Raw genomic sequence first — 16,010 nt, forward strand, 5'->3', positions numbered from 1 at the left:
TGCTCAGTGGTCAGCCCCCAGGCACATGTCGCTCCTGCCCCCTCGGACCCGTGCCGGGCCCCTGTCTGTGGCCAGTTTGCCAGGTTGACCTCGTGAAGGTTCATCTTCCATAGCAGGACTCTGAAAAGAAATTAAACAAAAAGGAGGGCTTTGAGTTCACTTAGGTTTCCATCACGGCTTCCTAGCTGAGCCTCAGTCTTCTCATCCGTGGAGTGGGCATGGCAAGAGTTCCTCGTGGATCCAGTGAGATCACACACAAAGGGGCTGGGTGCTCGGCCTGACCCCGTAGTCCGTGCGCCCCGGCTGGAGGCCGGCTTCCCTGTGGGGCTGGGCGCAGGTAGCTGTGCGCTGCCTGGTGCTTGGGAGCTTCGTGGAGTGCCCTTTTCTCTCTGCCTCCTGTCCTAGAGACCGGAGCGTCTGTGTGTGTGTGTGTTTCTGCTCTGCTAACTGGGAGGCCCATCCAGGCCAGTGACCGCGCCCCGGGCTCCCAGCGGGGCTGACACCAGCCTCGCCGCATCTCCAGCCTTGAGCTGTTGGAGGCAGAGCGGCGTGTACCCCAGGAGCACAGCCCCAGATGTGAGCCGTGCGGGGCTGCCACGTTTTTCCTGCTGAAATTCCTGACTTGGTGTGTTGTGTTTTTTTAAAAACACACCCACTGCCTCCCAAAACCTCAGGCGAGGAAGAGAAACACTGCTGGTCGAATTACCGGTTTTTGAAACGGTGTCAAGTTCTGCCCCACTTTCTCGGCCTGGATGCGCCATTCTTTCCACTGACGGCTTCTTGGAGAAGCTTGGATGGCGGAGTGTGGACGTGACCGAGGCCAGCCCTGGCGTGGTGCAGGTGGGGACACTGAGGCAGGGGCTGCCGAGGAGGAGCCCCAGGCGGGGGGCTGGGGGGGCGGCTCCGAGAGCGGCTCTCAAGTCCAGGCTTGCTTTCTTCCTGCTTCACCCAAGGTCACGCCGGGCAGCCTGCGGCCACCTCTGCCCCACAGATGTGCTTTCTTTGGCCGGAGACTGTTTGGGTTTCAGTGAGTTGCCAGCATTTAAAAATCAGGAGATTCCATATAAAAACCCAGATTCCTGGCTTCTCCTGGGCCGTTGGGAGATCGGCCAAGTGAGGTCTGCATTCTTGCCTGGTGACAATCGGGGGTCTCGGTCACGGACGCTCCCTCTAGCCAGAGCGTGTCCTCTTCGGTTTGCCGCAGTCCTCACCCTGCCCGCCAGTCTCCCCGGATGTGGGGTCTCAACACCGGAGCCACCAAAGGACTCTCTTCCTGCTTCTCTTCGCTGGTAGCGGACAGGAGAGTGGGTCCATCCCACGTGAAGAAGCGAGAGGACCGCTGGATCCCCAAGGATACGGAGAGGTGTTTCTTCATGGCGGGGAGTTTATTGTGCACCCAGAAGATGTCGGGCTGGGACCCCAGCCGCCGCGCTGACGCCGCCCGGCCCTCCCCGGCGGCTTCCACCGTCCCCGCGTGCCCCGGCCCTTCTTCCCACTTACTTTTTTTAAGGCAGAATGAAACGTATTTGACCTAAATCTGCCCCACTGCTCTGGAACTTGAAGTGCTATTAAACCAAATTAAGAAGCTTTTAAGACGTTGACATAATGGTTAACTGCTCTGTGAGGGAGGGGCGGTGTGAGCGCGCGGGCGGGAGTCTATTGGTGTGTGTGTGTGTGTGTGTGCGCGCGCACAGATGTGATGGGTTCTTGATTTATGGGATTTCCCCCGAATAGAACTGAACAAAGTGTTTTTCCTGTCCCCGGACTGGCACTGCTGTGTTTTCTCAGCCACTGAAGCAAAGCCACGCTGGTTTTAACCCTGCTCTCGCGGTGCGCTGGGGAGCTGGGCGTGAGGGTGACTCTAGCTCCTGGGGTGGACTGGGGGGCTTGTGGAGAGAGGAATTGGGGGACAGCAGGCTTTAGAAACGACGCTCGCCTTCTCTCTGGAGGAGCCGCCGGAGGACGAGACCTGCGCCTTCAGGGTGCCCGCTGTGTGCCTGGGTTCTCGCCCTGCCGCCGGGAGGGAGCTTTGGCACTTTCTCCTGAAACTTGCTGTGTTCATTTCCATGTGTGCTAGGGGCACGGACAGACGGATAGCCTGTGGAGGACATGAATGAGTGGTATTTCTTCAAATGAGGCTCAATTTATTTAAGAAAAAAAAAAGAGTCCACTTAAAGCAAAAATATGTCAACAGCGCAGGCAATTTGTGGATGTGACAAACTGAATGATCGATGAAATCCTCACTCTCCTCGGGGGCGGGCAGGGGGCAGGCAGTCAGCCCGTCCCTAAGTACACCTTCCTAACATCTTCGGCTTCTGCAAAGCACTTGAACTTGTCACTCAACACTTAGTTGTGCAGTCTTGGCGTAGTTATGTCTCCCTTCGGCTGGGGCTCGCCTGTCCTTTCACGGTTGTCTTCTCGGCACCGAGCAGGACGCCACGCGTGCCGTGGGTGCTCGGGACACTCCGGCGGATGAGTGCACGGACACCTTGGAGCCAGGGTCTGCGTTGCCATTTTACAGATGAGAAAACTGAGGCTCTGTGGAGCTAAGTGACACACTGGAGGCGTGGGAACGGGGATACAGCAAAGCCAAGAGTTTAACTCATGGCTTCCGGGCTACACGGAGCCTGGCACCTTTTTCTGGACACCAAGACACCGGGCTCAGGGCAGAGCGGTTCAGCTGGCCCGTCGCACAGTGAGGACAGTGAGTAGGGGCAGAGTTCCATGAGCCACACCGGCTCCGTTGAAGGGATGAGCGGCTGTTCCTGTGTCCTGTCCGGTGAGGCTGTGAGTGGGTTTCCTTGTTAGGATTAAAATTTCTCGTGTGTCGTTTTTAAATGTTTTACTTAATAGATCACAGGGCAGACCTCCTTTTTGGGTCCTCCCAGTGATGTTTTCCCGTTTTTTGTGTTTTGGAGATTTTCTAGCTGTTGGAATCTCAGGGTCTGAGAAGTATCAGACAGCTTGAGCCTCCTCGTGAGCCACGGTGAGGTCAGCTGGGTGGGGCTCCATCTCCACGTTCCCCAGGTGGGGGGAGGTCCAGACCCCCTTGGCCATGGGGGGAGCCCCTTGGGGAGGCTGTAATGGCGCTGGAAATAATGCACCCTCTCACGCCCAGAGCCCAGGAGGTGAGACCAGACAGGCAGAGAGGTGTTCCTGGGGCAGGCTCTGGGCCCCGTGCCGAGGCCTGGAGGCCGGCCTTGTGTGTGTGTGCACCACCTTGCAGCTTACAGAAGACCCACGATACCTTCTCCTGTTTCCGTGTTTAGCTCTCGGAAGTGGGTGATGGGCATCTTGCCCGCCCAGCATCCGCTCAGCCTCTGGTTTTCCGCTCTCTCCTTTCCTTCTTGGCTTCCGCTGCACTGTCAGACCCTTGCCCGACCCCCAAGTCAAGGTGTAGACGGCCTCAGCCTGGGCGGTCACAGGGATGGGACTCGGGTAGAACAGGACCCCATCCTGGGGCGGGCCTGGAGCTTGGCGCCACCCCAGTGCAGGGCCAGCTTCCGGAATGGGTGCTGGGTGGTGGGAGCAGACTGGGCTACTGCTGGTCAGTGTGGGTGATGGGCCGGGTCAAACCCTGTAGCCCTGGTAAGGTCACTGCGCTGCATGCTGGGGCCGAGGTGACGTCACACCATGTCCCTGCTCTCAGGAAGTGCACACACAAGTATTGACGAGGAAAGGGCTGGGATGCGTGTAACTGACTCAAGTGGTTCAGCAGAGAGTAGAATGTGTGTGCGTGTGTGTGTGTGTGTGCGTGCAGAGCGAGCACGCTCGGCAGAGCAGTGGGTGGAGTATGACCAGCAGGTGCACCTGGGTAAAAGGCCTGGGTGTGTGTTTTGTGTTCTCTGCTCCCATAGGCCAGTCTTTCTCCAGGACCCACACACTCAGCTGCTGAGCCGTTGCTTCCCGATGTACGGAACATGGTCCCTGCAGTGACTTTAGGTGGCGTGGAAGTAGAGCGTTGGAGAGCGTGAAATCTTATAGTGATTTTAAAATCTCACTTCTCCGTGCCTGAATTGTGGCACAGCAGGTTAGGCTGCTGCCTGTGACGCCAGCATCCCGTGGGGGCGCCGGTTCAAGTCCTGGCTGCTCCTCTTCCTAACCAGCTCCCTGCTAGTGTGCCTGGGGAAAAAGGCAGCAGAAGATGGTTGGAGTCCTTGGGCCCCTGCACCCACGTGGGAGGCCCGGATGGAGCTCCTGGCTCCTGGCTTCGGCCTGGCCCAGCCCTGGCCATTGCAGCCATTTGTCTCTCCCCTCGTCTCTCTGTAACTCTGCCTTTCAAGTAAATCTTTTTTTTTTTTTTAATCTCATTTATGTTAACTTTCCTCTATAATTAAGTCCAGAAGACAGATACCAACTAGCAGCGGCTGGGAATTTGGGGAATTCTCGTTGTATAACAAAGCACCCATCTGGCCGCTGGAGAGACGGACCATCCTATGGGTTCATGGTTTTTATTGTTTTAGTTGCTTGCTATTTTGACAGTGATTTATACTTGTGATTTTTTAAAACTTCCTCTTCAGCTAGGTTGGTTTTAGTTTGCTTTAAAAGTTGATGAGCACAGAGCTGACTCCTTGTGCTTGGGTTGGAACCATAGATCGCCCTTCCTTGAGTCGGGAATGTGGCCCGGGTCACCTCTGGTGCCCAGAGGACCTTGCAAAAAAACAGGTGTGTGGCAGAAGGCGGGGCATGTGAGTCCCCGCCCCCAGGATCACCCGCTGCAGCAGATGGCGGGGGTGGGGGTACAGTATGGTTCAGTGGTTAGTGTTGCAGTCATAGCACGGCCGCCCCCCTTGCTGAACCCTGGGCTTGTCACTTACAGGTTTTGTCATCTGTGAGATGGGCATGTTGTACCACGGGTTTATGGGGAGCGGATGGAGAGGGTAGCGTGGTCACGTGCACCTAGTAGGTTTTGAGTCAATGCGATGCTTCCCGATATTTCAGACCTGACAGCGCCTGACGCGCCTGTGGCCTTCACTTTGAGCCCCCCCCCCCCCCCCCCCCCCGTCTGTCTGGCCTGGCCGCCAGTACTGTGACGCGGCAGCTTTAATTACTATCCTGTTACCAGGGGGCGCTGAGGTCCCGAGGTGGGGTGGCCTGCCCGGACCACTCGGCTCTGGAGTGGAGTGGTGGGATTTGTACCCAGGCTGTTGGCCTCAGACACCGCTCCAAGTGACGTCATTGCTCTGTTCTCCGAGTTCAGGGGCGTGAGTGTGAGTGAGTGGAAAATAAGAACGGAAACCCTCAGGGAAGTCCGTCATGGGCCTGAGCCTCTGGCCTCCCAGCGGCTGCTTTGGCCATGCTCGCTTTGCGGCTTCATGGATCCTATTTTCCTCGATCGTGAATGGGACAAGAATTGGAGGACGCCCCCTGCTTACTGTGCACCTGCTGGGTGCCCGGTGCTGTGATGCGTGCCTTCCATGTCTCGCCTTGTCCTCACCTGAGCCCAGTGAGATGAGCAGTGCTATCCCATTTTACAGATGAGAGGACTGAGGCCCAACCTCTTGGACAACCAGGACATGGCAGAGCCAGGCTTTAGAGCCCTCCCCTGGCTGCACCCCCGGGGAGCTGTCGGGAGGCCGAGAGTGGGTGTGGGGGCAGCGTGGGGCGCACGGTCACCGGGGCCTGGGGTGTGGCCGCTCGGGAAACTTGACCTCGCCGCGTGGAGCGTCCTTTTTCTGCTCTGCCGTGCCGGGAGGCGGATGCCGGTGGATGCCGGGTGCTGCTCCACGCGCAGGGTTCTAGAAGGCCGTGCGGCCCGGAAGTGGCCCTGTGCTGGTGTTGGGGCTTCTGCCCGTGGCCTGCACGCGAGTGCTCCCCTGCAACAAGAGCACATTGTGTCTGGGCCCCCGGCTCCCACCCGCGCCGCTGTACGTGCGGCTTCTGCCAACAGCTGCTCTTAGCAGGAGAGAGGCTTGTGCGAAACCAGCAAAATGGAAGCATTGTTCCTGAGGGTTTGGAGCCGGCTCAGGGAGCCGTGGGGTGGGAGAGGCTGGGGCCGTGCTCCGCCATCGCGAATGAGCTGTGCAGAAAACATCACCAACGGTTTTCCCTGCAAACTGAGCGGCGGCCCGGGCCACCGGGCGAGGCCCTGCGGGGGCCAGACTGGGTGTGTGCAGAGAGGGGGATCGCGTCTTGAGGCTGGGAGGTGCTCAGAGAGTGCAGGGCTGAGCCTTAGGGGCGCTGGTGGGGGTGGGGCGGCAGGAGGAGCCCGTTTGTGAGAAAACCAGACTTCCCGGGGTGAAGCCAGCTGTGTGAGAAAGATTGCGAGGGCGGCTCCAACTCTGCTCTCATCAGAAGCGGCTGCCTCGGGCAGTAGTGAGCGGACCATCCCCAGCGGCATCCAAGCAGCATCTGGTTAATGATACAGGGATCCCGGCAGTGAGCAGGACACAGGGCCGGGTCTCACGTCCAGCTATGGGGAAATGAGAACCAAAGGAGCCACAAGATGGGATGGATCCCGTTGCAAGGACTGTCCCTCGAGACTTGGCCCATCCTGTCTAGCTTGGGCTTTCCAATGCCCTTTATAACATGGCCAGTTGGCCAATGCAGAAGCCTGGGCATCCCGAGGTGAGCTGATGCCCAGGTCTCTCCCACTGCTGAGTCTGCACTCCCAGGGAAATGTGCTTCCGCTTTTGGTGAGACGAGATAGAAAGAGCAAGCGGCCTGTCCACCTGGCGTCCGGGGACGGGCAGCTCGATACCCGCGGCGGCAGCGAATGCGTTGACGAGGGTCCCTGGGGGAACTGGGCTGGAGCTCCCTCTCATCTGCCTTACTGTGAGTTTGAAGAAGACAAGTATTCTATGACCTTGGAGACCCACAAAGCTGTTTAATACGAATTGCCACGATTTGATCAGTGCCCTCCATAATAGCATCTTGTCATATGTCCAGTTGTTATATGTGAATCAAAAATGCATAGTCCTGTGGGATGTAGGAAAAACTTTGTTATAAAAATTTGAAACTTTTAAGAAATAAAAGATAAGGGAGCAGGCATTTGGCACAGTGATTAAGATGCTGCTTGGGATACCTGCGTTGCGTATCAGATGCCTGGGTTCGAGTCCCGGCTCCCCTTCCAGTCCGGCTTGCTGCTGATGGGCACCCTGGGAGGCAGCAGGGGAGGCTCTGACATGGAAGACCGGGATGGAGTTCCTGGCTCAACCTGGCACAGCCCTGGCCGATGCAGGCATTTGGGGAGTGAACCAGTGGATGGATGATCTCTAACTCGCTCTGCCTTTCAAAAAAAATTTTTTTTTCAATTTTCAAAAGGCAGACGATAATGGCTTCCCTTCACTGGGTCCTATGCTTAGAGCTTGGTGTGTGGTTTTATTTCATGAATCCCATCTTGGGGACACGGAAGCCTCTTGCTTGGTTCTGCAGAGAGCTGACCGTGACGTCTTTCTAACCCCTGAGTCCTGTGAGGTTTGGGGAGAGGCTGAGGATGGGGGGAGGGTGCGGGAAGAACAAGAAGACAATGATGACCATGGCGGGGGGGGGTGGGGGGGAGATGGTCTCATTTCCAGGTCGCACATTTTGGGGAACTGTGCAGCTTAGCGCAAACTAAGAGGAGACGCAGGGCCATCTAGGACGCTGTACTCGGTCTCCCATCATTTTGAACTTGACAGTGGGAAGGCAGCTGTTTCGGATGCACTTGCTCTGTGCCTCAGGGGCGCATGAAGCCCTGGAGTCTTCACCGTGATGGCGGAGAGGTCACTCGGGAGCTCCTACCACAGGGCTCTGGGCTGACGGCGTGAGGCTGGGTGCTTGTTTGCTGCGGCGGGGGCTCGTTGCAGACCGGGCAGTAGCTCCCGGGCCAGATGCCAGCAGCACGCCCCACCCCCAGCTATGAGCACTTGGAGCATGTCCAGACAGTGCCACAGCGCCTAGGGAGGCAGAGTCGCCTCTGGTTGAGGACCGCTGCCCTCTGTTGTCGTTATTTTTTTTTAATTTTTACTTATTCAACAGGCAAAGAGATAGGGGCAGAGATCTTCCATCCATCCGTTCCATCCACAAATGCCTGCACTAGCCGGGGCTGGGCCAGGCATCTGAGTCTCCTGTGTGCATGGCAGAGACCCACTTTCTCGAGCCATCACTGCTGCTTCCCAGGAAACTGGAACTGGACACTGAGCCAGGACTCGAACCCGGCACTCTGTGTAGGATGCCGGCAGCGTTTTACCACTGCACCAAGCCCTCAGCCCTCTAGTATCTTCCATCAGCCTGTTGCTGTTACTATGATGCCCATTCTATAGATGAAGAAACTGAGGGAGGCAGAGAGAAGGGGTCTCACAGTGGTGAGCAGCAGGCCTGAGAACCGAGCCCCAGCTTTTCAACACGGAGCTTGGAGAGCAGCCCGTAGTGCCCGGGCTGGCGCTTCACTGCGGGCGGGCGTGCGGAGTTCCCACGCACCTTCTCCATCTTAACCACAGGAGGGGCGGGCGCTTCCGGAAGTTTGTAGAAGCAGACTGGTGGCGTGGTGGCCAAGAGCAGGCCCGTGGGGAGACGCCTTCCTTCCACCCACCCCCGTCTCTGCGACCCCGACGGGGCACCCCGCCTCCTCCTCCGTGCAGTGAAGTGGTCGCTCTCATCTCCTCCCAGGATCGTTGCAAGGATTCTCTTGGGAGCCAGGCAGATGGATCTGCAGCACCCACAGACCAAGCTCTCTTTCCTCCTTGCAAGCCTTAGAATCCCTTCCACAGGCTCGGACCCGGCACCAGGCCCCAGGGACGCCCGGCAGGGCACCGGCCCTGGGAGGGCTGACTCTGCTATGCTACAGCCAAGCCCTGGAGGTGCAATTTGGGTTGATTTTTCGCTAACCACCGAGCAATCACCTCCGGGCCGCAGGAGTAGCCGGGTTTGGCTCGAGCGTTCCGCGGAGGAGCCATCCAAGCTGATCCGGCATTTGCCTCCCCACCAACGGGCGTCTCTGGAGAATCCTGCAAATGTCTTTGCACATGGAAGAGATTAATTCACGTGGCCACAAATAGCTCGAACACTGTGTCCTCGGCGCTGGGATCCGCTAGCCCCTGAAATATACTCGGGGTGCCAGCTCGGCAGCCAGGAAGCCACAGGGCCGCTCTGCGCTGCCCCGCGCGCCAAGCCGGGGGACCCCTCGGACATTCGGGGAGGTGGGGGCGCCAAGCGTCGGATTGCTTCTCATTTCGTTCCCCCACCCCCCTCAGCCTTCTCAATGGCCTCCCACACATCAGCCGAATGGAATGAGCGCCCGGCCCGCCAGGGCCCCACCTCCGGCCTTTGCTCTGCCTGCCACCTCCTCCCGCATGTCTCTCTCTCTGGACCCCCAGGGCCACCTCCCAGTGTCCACGTGACCACATACCACCATCCCCGGGCCTGGCCACCACCTCCACCACCCTCCACAGATGGCACGCGGCTGTAAGGAGTGTGGGATCCAGAATGGGGTTTAAATCCTATCTCTGCCTCGGGGAGGTGGGGGTGCTACTCTCTGTGAACCCCGGTTTCAGCCCGTGAGGGGTGGGTACTGATGGCCAATCTTGTTTCTCCCAAGATCCTTTGAGACTTGGGCCAAGGCAGCCACGCTGGATGCCTGGTACCACAGGGATGTGATCGGTGACAGCTCACAGCAGGTGAGGCAGACAGGGACCCTTAGCTGGGCTCGCTGCCAGGTCAGCTGGCCACACTTTCCCAGGGCCGGCCTCGTACGAGCCAGTGTGCCCACACGGACGGAGAGGGTGTTTGACAGCAACAGAGACGAGATCAGCTTGGGGCCAACTCCTGCCTCCTAGTCCCGTGGGGTGACACCGTGCTGGAAGGCTTAGGTGACGTGAGCGGTCGTCACCTGTCACCAGTGGGCTGACGGCAGACTACAGTGAGGACGGAGCGTCCCAGCCCCACTGGAACCACACGTGGGGCTGCCGTCTTGACGAGTCCGTGGGGGGACCCCGGGCGAGGGTGAGGCCGTGGTTGCCCTGGCCTGGGTGACTCTTATGGAGACAGGTGAGGTCACCAGGGCGCAGGAGTCAAGGAAAGAGGCAGGAGGGCACTCATTTCGGCTCCTGAAGCTGTGCCTGGCTCCGGGCGGGTGCTCAGGCGTGTGAATCAATGGATTTATCCCAACGATACGCTGCGCCACTGGAGGCAGCGAGGCCGGCCAGTGTGGAGAAGGTGGCTGGGGTGCCGAGACCTTTTCCCCTCTGTGTCCGCTCTGCCCGAAGCCAGACCCCTCCTGGGTTGAGCTCATGCCTGAAGCAGACTTCTGGCTCCTGTTTGATGCCCTTCAGGGCTCCTGCCTGGGTCTTGTCCGTGTACTGCTTGCACCTGCTGCTACCTACAGAATTGCTTAGCCTGGATTTAAATCCTAAGTGGGATGGAGCCCAGAAAGCATGGGCCCAGCGCCTGGCACCCCAGAGGCGCTCAGTAGATGGTGATGTGATTAATCACTGGCCTGACAACCTGCTTCAAGGCTCACCACCTCCTGGTACCCCTCTTTCTCTCCGCATGTGGGGACCCTGGTGGCATCTGCCGTTAGTGGACTGGCTAAGCCCTTATGGCCTTGTGACCTTGGGCAAGTGACCTCACCTCCGTGTTGGTCTGGATTCCTCAGCTGTAAAATGGGTCTCATGTTAGCACCTGGTTGCAGGGCTGTTATGCAAACCAAGGAAATCATAACAAATACTTGGATTCGTGGCACACAGTAAGCGGTCGATAAGTATCCGATACTGTCTGTAATATCACCATGTTGTAATAAGACAATGTAGATTGTATTATCAATATTATTTAGTAGTAGCGTATTAGCAAAAAGCGGTGGTCGTGATCTCTCAGCTACGGTATAACAAGGGCTTATCCCGTGGCGGCTGCTGTCCGCGGCCTCACCCTTATCAGATGCGTTCAGAGAAGATGACGGCCTCTGGCTTTGGGGACAGAGGGACCGCGTGTTGTGCCACCGGAGCAGGGACTTTCCTCACTGGAACAGAAGGCTATTAGATCTTATTCTTTAAAAGTCGGGTGGAGTGAAACAACACATCAGGGGAAGCTGCCCAGACCCCTCCCCACGCAGGGCAGGAGCTGGGGGCTGCTCCCCGTCCCCAGCCCGCTTCTCCCGGGGCACCCCCACTTCCCCTGCCAGCTCCGTTGCTCCCAGAACACGGCTCCCATTGACTTTGGTTTTGTGACTCGGGGATTTCTTTCTCCCTCGTGCCTGGAATGCTCTGTGGCTCCACTTCCCAGCGTGGAGCTCTTGGATCAGCCCGTCTCAGTCCCAGAAGCAGGAATGCCTGGAAAGGGGCTTGGAGGGGACAGCAGAGGGCAGAGTCCGCGGCAGCTCCAGGAGGTCCGGCCCGAGCGTGGAGCGCTTGGGTTCATGACAGTCTTGCCCGGGCAGAGAGGGACAGCGCTGCCCTTGAGAGCAGCCTGGCTGCAAAGCTGCAAAGCCCTTTGTGGACAGAAAGAGGACAGATGTAGCCAGCTCCCATTTCAGAAGGAACAGCATCTCCGCTGGTGGTGCAGGGGGCTGAACGCGCGTGCGTGGCTCCCTGGGAGGGACCTCAGGGAGGATGAAGAGTTAACGCCACCACTCCTATTGATTTATGAGGGTTTGCTCGGAGGCTGCCTGAGACCTCTCGAAGCTGTGTGGCCTTGAACCAGTTGCTTCACTTCTCTGTGCCTCATCTGTGCGATGGGAAGAATAGAACTGGTTTCTGGGGTTGTCGTAAGGATTGCCGAGTTACCAGTTGCGATGGAGGCAGACCAGCACCTGGAGAGGGTGTTACTGCTCCCTCGTGTGCAGCTTGGTGCCACGGTTTGCCTGTGATACGGGAAAGCCGGGCCAGAGAGCGGCCCTGTTGTCTGCAAGCAAACCCTGCAGTTGTCTGTTTTGCCCCGGTTGTCTGGCTCGGGAGCCCCGTGCACACATTTCATCATGCCTGGATTTTTCTTTTCCTTTCGGGACAGCAGTCCAACAACGTAATTTGGAATTCTTGAATCCCGGAGAGATTTTTCTGGCCACTTGAACTAACAGAAGAGCTCTTCAAAATCAAGAGAAGGCCGTGAGCCCCTGGCTAGAGCGCCGGCCCATTCACTCCTTCATTCTGCACATATTCCTCGCGGGCTTCCTGCGTGCCAGGTTCCGGTGCCAGGCTGCGGGGGCGTGCAGTGAACGGGACAGGATGGGGAGCCGACTCTGACTTGGGAGCCAAGCCCTGTCTGTCCACTTCACCCTCAGCACAGTCCTGTGAGGTGGATGCCTTTTTTTTTTTTTTTTTGGAAAGCTCTTATTTAATAAATATAAATTTTGTGGGTACAGCTTTAGGAATATAGCGGTTCTTCCCCCTATATGCACCCTCCCACCTCCTCCTCCCTCTCCGATCCCATTCTTCATTGAGATTCATTTTTAATTATCTTTTTTTTAAATTTTTTATTTTTGACAGGCAGAGTGGACAGTGAGAGAGAGAGAGAGAGAAAGGTCTTCCTTTTGCCATTGGTTCACCCTCCAATGGCCGCCGCGGTTGGTGCGCTGCGACCAGCGCACCGCGCTGATCTGATGGCAGGAGCCAGGTGCTTCTCCTGGTCTCCCATGGGGTGCAGGGCCCAAGCACTTGGGCCATCCTCCACTGCACTCCCTGGCCACAGCAGAGAGCTGGCCTGGAAGAGGGGCAACCATTTTTAATTATCTTTACATACAGAAGATCAACTCTATACTATGTAAAGATTTCAGCAGTTTGCACCCACACAGACACACAGTGTCAAGTCCTGTTGGAAGACAAGCTTTACCATTAATTCTCACAGTACAACTCATTGAGGACAGAAGTTCTACATGGAGCGCAAGTGCACAGTGACTCCTGTTGTTGATTTAACAACTGACACTCGTATGTATGACGTCAGTGATCACCCCAGGCTCCTGTCATGAGCTGCCAAGGCTATGGAAGCCTTTTGAGTCTTCAAACTCCGTCAGTATTTAGACAGGGCCGAGAGCAAAGTGGAAGTTCTCTCCTCCCTTCAGAGAAAGGTGCCTCCTCCTTTGATGGATGCCTTTTTCATCCCCATTATACAGATGGGGAAACTGAGACTAAGTAACCCAAAAGGCCCAAAACTGAGAAATAAAATTCAGATTCAAACCTCTCTTTAAAAAATAGTATTTCATAGACAGAGCAATCTTCTATCCGCTGATTCACTCCCCAGATGGCCATCATGGCCAGGGCTGGGCCAGGCTGTAGCCAAAAGCTTCTTCCAGGTCTCCTACACGGGTGCAGGGGCCGCACCACTCAGGCCATCCTCTGCTGCTTTCCCAGGCGTTGGCAGGGAGCTGGATCGGGAGAGGAGCAGCCGGGACACAAACTGGTCCCATGTGGGTTACGGGCATGGCAGGCAGCGGCCTTACCCGCTACGTCACAAAGCTGGCCCCCAACCCTTTCTTCTTTATCTCCCTAGGTTTTTGGATTGGAAAATACCAAACTTACAGGAAATTTCCCGCGATGGTGGGCTACCCGCCGCAAACCCTCCCAGGGACACAACCTTTGCTGAAAGTCGCCGCGCTCGCTTGCTCTCTCCGTGAACTTGTGCAGGGAGCCGCCGCGAGTCACCTGTGGGTGCCATGTGCAGCTTCACCCCTAAACACTGCAGTGGGTGCAAAGTTGGTGCTTTGAAGACGCAGGGCGTGGGCTTGGGCCTGGAAGTTGGGGCACCAGTGGGAGAGCAGGGCCGTGCCTTCCAGGACAAGTTAGGTTGTGGGGTTCAGAGTGCACCCCTCGGAGGGGCGGCAGCTGGCACAGTGGGTGAGGCCGTGGGTGACAGAGCCCTTCTGCAGCCCCCAGGCCAGGGTGTAGGCAGCTGGCACCCGGCTGTGACGCGGGCCTGCCGTGAGGACAGCGAAGGCGGCAGAAGCGGCTGGGAGCAAGCGAGTTGGCTGTTTTTGGGCTTCGCAGTTCTCTGCTTTATCCCCACTGTGAGGACCTGAGACTCCAGCCCCTCCCCATCCACAGCGTCCGCCCACCCCTGGGAGGTCCAGTTCCCGTGGCTCTGCTCATTAGGGCAGGCACTTAGCCTCCCTAGGCCTCAGTCTGGGTTTATTGTTGAAGCCAGAAGTTGGTACCAGCACTGTGGTGCAGTGGGCTGAGCCTCTGTCTGCAGTGCTGCCATCCCACATGGGTGCCGGTTCAAGTCCCAGCTGCTCCACTTCCGATCCAGCTCTCTGCTGTGGCCTGGGAAAGCAGTAGAAGATGGCCCAGGTGCTTGGGCCCCTGCACCCAGGTTGGAGACCCAGAAGAAGCTCCTGGCTTCAGATCAGCCCAGCTCTGGCTGGAGGCCGTTTGGGGAGTGAACCAACGGATGGGAGACCTCTGTGTCTCCCCTCTCTGTTTCTCAAACAAGTAAATTAAATCTTTTAAAAACATAGGGTTGAGGGTAGTCATGATAATGTCTGTGAGGCCCAAGGGCAGTGCTGGATGTATGGTAAGAGCTCAATAAGGTTTAGACATCCACAGGGTCATCACACGGAGGACCAGCTCTGAGCCCAGTGTGTGCCGGGATCTCTGGTTCACGAGAGGTGTGATGCACCCATCTGGGTGGCTCAGACATCTTTGTGGGGACAGAAGGGCTTGATCTGGCCTTGCTAGGATTCGCACAAACTGAAGCTCAAATACCCCGGGGAGGGCTCCCTGCACGGGTGTGGTGCAGTCACGGTGTTTCCCGAGCTCTTAGCATGCGCCTGGTGCGTTGCTAAGTGCTTCTCACAGGTCAGCGGCATCACATGCATAGTGGTGCTCAACATCAGTGTTGTGATGACCACTGGCAAGACCGAGTGACAGAGACCGAGGGCGAGACGCAGAGAGAGATCTTCTGCCTGCTGGTCCACTCCCCAAATGCCCACAGCAGCTAGGGCTGAGCCAGGCCATGGTCGGGAGCCTGGAACTCTGTCTTCAGTCTCCCAGGTGGGTGGCACTGGTCCAAGCACTTGGGCCATCCTCTGCTGCCTTCCTAGGCCATTAGCAGGGAGCTGGATGGGAAACAGGGCAACAGGGACTTGAACCAGCCCTTCGATGTGGGCAGTGGCTTACCCCCCTGGGCCATCTGCCGGCCCCCACGACGAGCCATTTTCCCGCTAAGGAATCTGGGGCTCAGAGGTGTTCTGCCTATGCGTAGGATCGCTTTGTGCCTCCGTGGGGGTCAGGGTCCAGGTCTCGCGTGTCTGGATCCACAGCTCACCACTCTGCTCATGCAGCCTCTGTTGTGAGCAACGAACAGTGGCAACAGCAGCCGTGCAGGGCCCGGCCGCTGAGGGGACAGCAAATGTCCGGAGCTGTGCTGAGGATGTGAGCGGACAGGCTAAGACCGGGCGTTTGGCCGGGGCCCAGGAGCAGGTGGCTGTGGTGAAAGCTACATGCAGGCGGCCCCGCCCAGCAGAGGCCCCCGAGGGAGGGGTGGGAGAGCTCTAGGCGGCTGGCCAGTGTGTCCCAGTGGTCACGCCTGAGCATCCCCAGGCCTCTTAGAGGCGGGACCCCAACAGCTGTCGGAGAGACATGGTGCCTGCTGGCCATGGGCGCCCTGCAGAGCGGGGCTGGTGACCCTGGGGTGAAAGGTTTGCCTGCAGCCCCTGGCCTCCTGCCTCGCCATCTGTCCCACCACCTGCAAGTGCCAGTTCTGAGTGTCTCTGGCATCGGGGGAAGTGAGCTGAGCTCGACCGTGGGCTGTCAGTGGACATCCCATCCCCAAGCCTCCTGGATCTCGAGCAGGCTCCACGGGGCAGGGGGCCCCGGTGTGGAGGCCACAGGCTGGCTCACGCAGCTGAAGAGCTGTGCCTTGAGATCCCGCAGACCCAGGTTCGAATCCTGGTCAGCTCGCCCATCCTGTCACGGCAGCATCTACAGCGGGCTGTACACCTCCTCTCACAGAGGAGCCGGGGCGGGGGGGCGGGGGCTCCTGCAGGGGTGCAGCCGCGGGAGGTGGAGCCGGATTCTACACCAGGTCCTGCTCTGCCCCTCCTTGCCGTGTGGCCTCAAGCAGCTTCCTTCACCCTGGGGACTCGGCGTCTCAATGAGCAGCGCTGC

The 16,010-nt window shown here is 58.0% G+C and overlaps 1 protein-coding gene across 3 annotated transcripts in view; it reads left to right on the forward strand.

The window, feature by feature from the left end:
- EYA2 (EYA transcriptional coactivator and phosphatase 2) overlaps nt 1–16,010 on the forward strand; it is a 208,932-nt gene that overhangs the window by 18,004 nt on the left and 174,918 nt on the right. Inside the window, exon 1 of one of the 3 annotated variants that reach the window (XM_062204298.1) lies at nt 669–840. The exons of 1 other annotated variant lie outside the window; for it this stretch is intronic. The gene's annotated coding sequence lies outside the window, so the exon portion shown is untranslated. Of the gene's footprint in view, nt 1–668; nt 841–16,010 lie in introns of those variants that run through there. One more of the 3 variants, XM_062204296.1, reaches the window with a different exon arrangement.

Source organism: Lepus europaeus, chromosome 10 (genome assembly GCF_033115175.1).
Source record: "Lepus europaeus isolate LE1 chromosome 10, mLepTim1.pri, whole genome shotgun sequence".
NCBI classification, from domain to species: Eukaryota; Metazoa; Chordata; class Mammalia; order Lagomorpha; family Leporidae; genus Lepus; species Lepus europaeus.